The sequence below is a fragment of the Natator depressus genome, chromosome 12, assembly GCF_965152275.1.
Source record: "Natator depressus isolate rNatDep1 chromosome 12, rNatDep2.hap1, whole genome shotgun sequence".
Classification (NCBI taxonomy): Eukaryota; Metazoa; Chordata; order Testudines; family Cheloniidae; genus Natator; species Natator depressus.
In genome coordinates this window covers 39,977,245-39,983,244 of record NC_134245.1, presented here as the reverse complement: position 1 = coordinate 39,983,244, position 6,000 = coordinate 39,977,245, and the positions used below count along the sequence as shown (strand labels likewise).

At 50.0% G+C, this 6,000-nt stretch overlaps 1 protein-coding gene across 3 annotated transcripts in view; it reads left to right on the top strand.

Moving 5' to 3' along the window:
- The first annotated feature begins 330 nt into the window (after positions 1–330).
- ANKRD11 (ankyrin repeat domain containing 11) overlaps positions 331–6,000 on the top strand; it is a 222,367-nt gene continuing 216,697 nt past the window's right edge. For all 3 annotated transcript variants that reach the window (XM_074968918.1, XM_074968917.1, XM_074968919.1), the window contains exon 1: positions 331–473. The gene's annotated coding sequence lies outside the window, so the exon portion shown is untranslated. The remainder of the gene's footprint in view (positions 474–6,000) is intronic.

Below are 6,000 nucleotides of genomic sequence, written 5' to 3'. Positions count from 1 at the left end.
GTTGACGCCACGCGCGGCGTGCCTGTGTCACCCCGTGCGGGACTTTCCCTGCCGGGAGCCAGCCAATGGGGCGGCGCGGGGCGGCGGACCAATGGGCAGGCGCGTCTCAGCGGCGGGTGGGAGCGAGGCTGGCGGCGCTGGCGAGCCGGGGGCCGCAGCCGCCGAGGGAGGACGGAGCTTGGCGGGCCATGGAGCGCAGGGCGAGGAGGCGCCGCCGCGACAGCCGCAGCCCCGAGCACTAGAGCCGGCCGCCACCGCCGGGTCCCGACCGAGCAGCCGCTCCCAGCCGCCTGCGCTTCCCCGCGCCGGGGCCGCCGCCGCCGCCGGGCGGGTCCCGAGCCCCCTTCCCCGCCCGCCGCCTCCCCTATGCGGCGGGGCTGGAGGAGCCGGAGGCCTCGCTCGCCCGGGAGGCTGCAGCCGGGGGACGGCGTGTGAGGAGGGGCCGAGCCCTGCGCGCCCAGCACCGACCTGGGGTGAGGAGCGGGGCGAGCCGGGGCGGGGCGAGTGGGGTTCGAGGTCGGGGAGCAGCCCGGGGTAGGAGAGAAGGGCCTCGGGGCGGGGAGCAGTGGGAGTCCCCGGGGGGGGTTGCGTGCGTGGGGGGGAGGCAGGGGCAGCCCCTCGGGGCGGGGGGAGGGGGTGCGTGTGGGGGGGCAGGGGCAGCCCCTCGGTGCGGGGGGAGGGGGTGCGTGCGTGGGGGGAGGCAGGGGCAGCCCCTCGGTGCGGGGGGGACGGGGTGCGTGCGTGGGGGGGGCAGGGGCAGCCCCATGGTGCGTGCGTGGGGGGGGCAGGGGCAGCCCCTCGGTGCGGGGGGGAGGGGATGCGTGCGTGGGGGGGAGGCAGGGGCAGCCCCTCGGTGCGGGGGGGAGGGGGTGCGTGCGTGGGGGGGAGGCAGGGGCAGCCCCTCGGTGCGGGGGGGAGGGGGTGCGTGCGTGGGGGGGAGGCAGGGGCAGCCCCTCGGTGCGGGGGGGAGGGGGTGCGTGCGTGGGGGGGAGGCAGGGGCAGCCCCTCGGTGCGGGGGGGAGGGGGTGCGTGCGTGGGGGGGAGGCAGGGGCAGCCCCTCGGTGCGGGGGGGAGGGGGTGCGTGCGTGGGGGGGAGGCAGGGGCAGCCCCTCGGTGCGGGGGGGAGGGGGTGCGTGCGTGGGGGGAGGCAGGGGCAGCCCCTCGGTGCGGGGGGGAGGGGGCGCGTGCGTGGGGGGGCAGGGGCAGCCCCTCGGTGCGGGGGGGAGGGGCAGTAGCACTTGCTAGAAGAAACAATATAAAAAGTTGTCTGAAATGGTAATTTCCGTTTCCCATTTCATCATCCCTGGGTAGGCGTTAGCTCTGTGCGTGCAGAGGGGGAAGCTGATCTGCTTGAAGCCAGCAAGGCTCGTTGATCTGCATTTATTTTTTTTCCTGTTTAATCTCTAAATTGCTCAGTATTTTTCTCCTTGGAAAAGCTTTTGTGCACTGGTGGAAGGGGTTGCACTCCAGCCTTGCTCCTTAGCAAAAAACAGCTGCACTTTGCCAGTCCAGAATTTACACCCCCCTTAGTTCACGAGATTGATTGCATGTTTATAAAGGCAAATCCTGTCTCTTCCCCCTCCAAGAAGCCTGGAGGAGCTGAGCCCTGCAATGCCCTCTGCCCTTTTCCAAAGAGAGCAGCTGTCTTGTGAGGGTGGGGGGGTGTGTGGATTGAAAATCAGCCTGTTCATTGAGACACAAGAGCTGGTGTGTTTACAGATTGGCTTCTACACTAAGGTTGTAGATCTGTTTTGATATCTAGTTGCAGGAAAGGGCTCCCCTCCCTCCCCCTTTCTGTGGTTTTGTACACAAAGTGCTCACTTACTACCAGGAACCTGGCCCTATAGACAGTGAAAACAGATCCCAAACAGTATCCTTAAAGCAAAATTAATCTTCTGAGATGACTCCAGAAACTGGGCATAGACAGGATAGTTTTGTCAGTTAGACAAAGATGTTAAAGGGACAATGTCAACTTGAAAATCATATTTATTTGACTATTTAGTAACTGCTATAATTACTTGAAACTTCTGACTGAAGGAAGGTTGTTAATTACATGTTTTTCTATGCTGTTTAATCAGTTTGACACACTTTTTTTATATAGTCACATTCACTGTTTCCCATGTTCTTCCTTTTCTGGAAAGAAAGAAAAAAAAAAACTTAGAAAGCAACCCGTGTGCGTTTTAAAAAGTTTTTTAAATGTGTCATGTTATTTAAAGTGTGTTCTATCAGGAACTAGATTTTTTTGTCATTAGTTAATAAGAATAAGTTGATTCTGTCCCTTTCAAGTGGTAGAGGAGTCCCCAAATAAAAGATGTACAGTGCGACACTTTTGAATGGTCACAGTGGGTTACAGTATAAATGCATAATTATTACAGAGAAAGTGAAATATGATCCATGTTTGACTCCCTCTCCATGTCTGAATAGAGAAATTCTTAAGCATATTGTTTGATATGCTAATGAAACATCAGTGCTGAAGTGGTATGACCTGTTTTATTCTTTGGGAAGGGTTCAGTTAGTGGCAGATCTTTCTATAGAGCAATCTGTATTTTTGTGTGGGAGGTTCTGTGGAACTCTGTCTATTTGGGGCCACACAGATACTGATTACTCTTAGTAGTGAGTATTGGAGGAGGCCTAGGAATTTAGATACTACCTTCCTTGGCATGTTGGTTACTCTGTAGGTGTTTTGTGTTCTATGATTCGCTCAAGTGCTTTTGTTCTAGTGTGAAGCTGTTTCTTTAAATCTAAATGGTTGGTCCCATCTCCATCTTCTTATCTAAATGTGATCCAAATGATTAACTGAATTTTTCCTGTCTCCAAGGGGAGTTGTTTTTGGTAGCAGTGAAGTTAGAAATGTCCAGTTGTGAATCTCAAACTCGATATTCGTATACTTTTATTTTCCACTTATGCACCTCTTTCTAGTTTCATAATATTGTAATGACCAATGTCTTTTATTTTTACTTAGACAAGTTGTCCCTATGTTGGTTTTGTGGGTGGGAGCATTGGTGAGAAGGAAATACAAATTTGCATTGATGTTATGGTGTTGGTTTTTTTGCATGTGTGACAGAGCACCTGTTTAGATTATACTTTTCAGTTTTAGAAGCAGCTTTGTATAATTTGAAAATGGATGAAAGGTAGCTGCTTAGAACATAAGTAGAATATAAAATAAAGTGGACAAAGTCTTGTATAGTTTCCCTCCTTTTGAGAGTTTTGTCGTAGCACCCTTATGCTGTTCAGTAGAGCAGGCAAATGTGTTTCTCTAGTGTCAGTGTAGACTAGTCACGTTGATCATACTGCACCAACGTTTGCTCCCTTGGTAAACGAGATGGATTACTTACTATAGGTGGTGGTTATTTTAACTGTGTAATTACACACAGAATAAAAAATGGCATTTGTTCTGTAAATATATTGGAAAGAAGGGTACTAAGATGGATACTTTTTTTTTGCGTTTAGTCCATTTTGTTTTCTTTAAGGCTTGGCAGTGTCATGTTTTTCAGATGTAGGCTTAAAATTTTTTGTCTGACTTTGTATCGTAAAAAGCAAACCAATAGTTTACATACGTAAGCGTCGTAACAGGATAATTTAAGACTCCTAGGTCTTACTGACCACCCAACTACATTTTGACGCCTACAACGATGAACGTTATAGGACTTCTTTAGAGCCACTGAATAATGGAGGTAAATTAGAAAAAACTGCATTTTCAGCATTACTGTAAAGTGAAGAATCTGCACTATTTAAAAACTGCTTACACCATATGTATATTCTCATGGGTTCGAAAATAAATTTTTTTAGGGATGGGGCATTCCTCTTATTCTGGAGGTTCAATAAAAATTGGAAGTTCTAATTACTATGGAAAAATTTTTCAAAGGAGACAAAAGTTGAAGGAGAATCTGGCTCCAGGAGTGTGTTTTTTATAACATTCCCAGGTGACAGTTTTCTGTTGTTTAAGAGCATTTCCCTCTCTCTCTCCTGTGTGGACTAGTTGAATTTCAGGTATTCCATGATGGACTGCAATATAGATTATAATTGTCCCTTGGTACTGAAATACTATGGTGGTGGATTGCTTTGCAAATGCCTCACGGATACCAATAGATCCCACACCAGCAAATCCAATATGTTTGGAAATAGTTAGATCGGGGTGGGCAAACTTTTTGGGTTGAGGGCCACATCTGGGTGGGGAAATTGTATGCAGGGCTGGGGCAGGGGGTTGGGGTGTAGGAGGGAGTGAGGGGTGTGTGTGGGGGTGCGGTGTGCAAGAACAGGCTCCTCAGGGCAGGGGATTGGGGCAGAGGAGGGGTGCATTGTGCAGGTGGGGGCTCAGGGCAGGGGTGCAGGAGGGGTGTGGACTGTGGGAGGGAGCTCAGGGCAGGGGGTTGGGGTGTGACGGGGCTCAGGGCAGGGAGTTGGGGTGCAGGAGAAGTTCGGGCTCTGGTCCAACGCTGCTTACCTAAAGTGGCTTCGGGGTGGTAGCGGCACGCACCGGGGCCAGGGCAGGCTCCCTGCATGCCTGCCCTGGCCCCATGCCGCACTGTTCCGGGAAGCGGCCGGAATCACGTCCCTGCGTGGCCCTGGGGGGGGTACAGCGCACAGGGCTCCGCGTGCTGCCCTTACCAGGCCTCCAGGTACCTCCCCCAAAGCTCCCATTGGCTGCGGTTCCCCGTTCCCGGCCAGTGGGAGTTGCGGGGGGGCGGTGCCTGGAGGCAAGGGCAATGCACAGAGCCCTCTGCCCCCACCCACCAGGCCCCAGGGATGTGGTGCCGGCTGCTTCTGAGAGTGGCGCAGGGCTTGCGACACCACGGGGGGCAATCCTGCGGGCTGGATCCAAAGCCCTGAGGGGCCTGATCCAGCCCGTGGGCCGTAGTTTGCCCACCCCTGAGTTAGATGGTAGTTATTCTAATGGTATATTCATTGGCTGCTTTTTTTCTTCATTTTATTTAGCTGGTGAGAATGCAGTAAAGGCAGTTTGTCTGTTGTCATGCTAACATGTATGAGCATTACAGCTATTACACCTGTTAAATGAGATTAAGGAGAGAGATTCCCTTTCTCCTTAGTTAAGGTTGACATTAGTGTTTTATTATAAACTTTAATTGCACTTAATTTAAACCAATCTGTCTGAAATTTTGCAAGGATGAATACATATGCTGCTTTTAAATATGTTCTTTTGCAACTAGACTGAGCATGGGCATGTAGTTTCTGTATCTGGGGCTACAACATACCTCTTAAGGTCTGAGCCAAGTATTATATAACTTATGTGCCATGGGTGCAGGGTAGTGAGAAATCATATGTACTCGAATTACTTGATGTCACAGGCACACAGTACACAAAGTGGATTTATACAGCCATGGGCTTATTAAAACCTCCTTAATCAAAATGTCTCTATTTTACATTGTAATATGCAGTGGGTTATGAGGATGGAAAGTTGTTAATACTTGAGGTCAGAGTTAATGCTGTTTGACTTTAACAGCACCTTGAATTTTCAGACTTTTATAATGTTGAGAAAATTACAGCGTTTTCAAGTACCTTCCCTTATGTAATTAAGATAGTTGTAATCTTAATTTCAGGGTATTGAAGCCTATTGTCTGATAATATATCAGTTCATCCTTACTATTCACTTGTGGCCCAGTTGTGAGTGGTGTCCACCTGTAATAAATACAATTAATCTTTACAAACTTACAAAACAAACAAAGTCACTTAAATGCTAATAGAAGAGGAAAACCTGTCCAAAACATTCTCTGGTGAAAAAGGCAAGCAGCATTACTTCAGTTTGTGAAACTTCCACCGCCTGAGTGAGCTATCTCCAAATCCGCTTTAGTTTTTATCCTGCAAGTAGGATGCCAATCCCATAAAAGATCCATACCACTTGACTGATGAGAGACTGCTGCTTCATTTATTTGAGCAAAATATTTTTTAAAGATGGTGTTAAGTTCTGTGGCTCCAAGAGTAACAGTCCTCACACACAAAAGATCTTGCTTTGATCTGATGGCTTTCAAGATTCATTTCCCA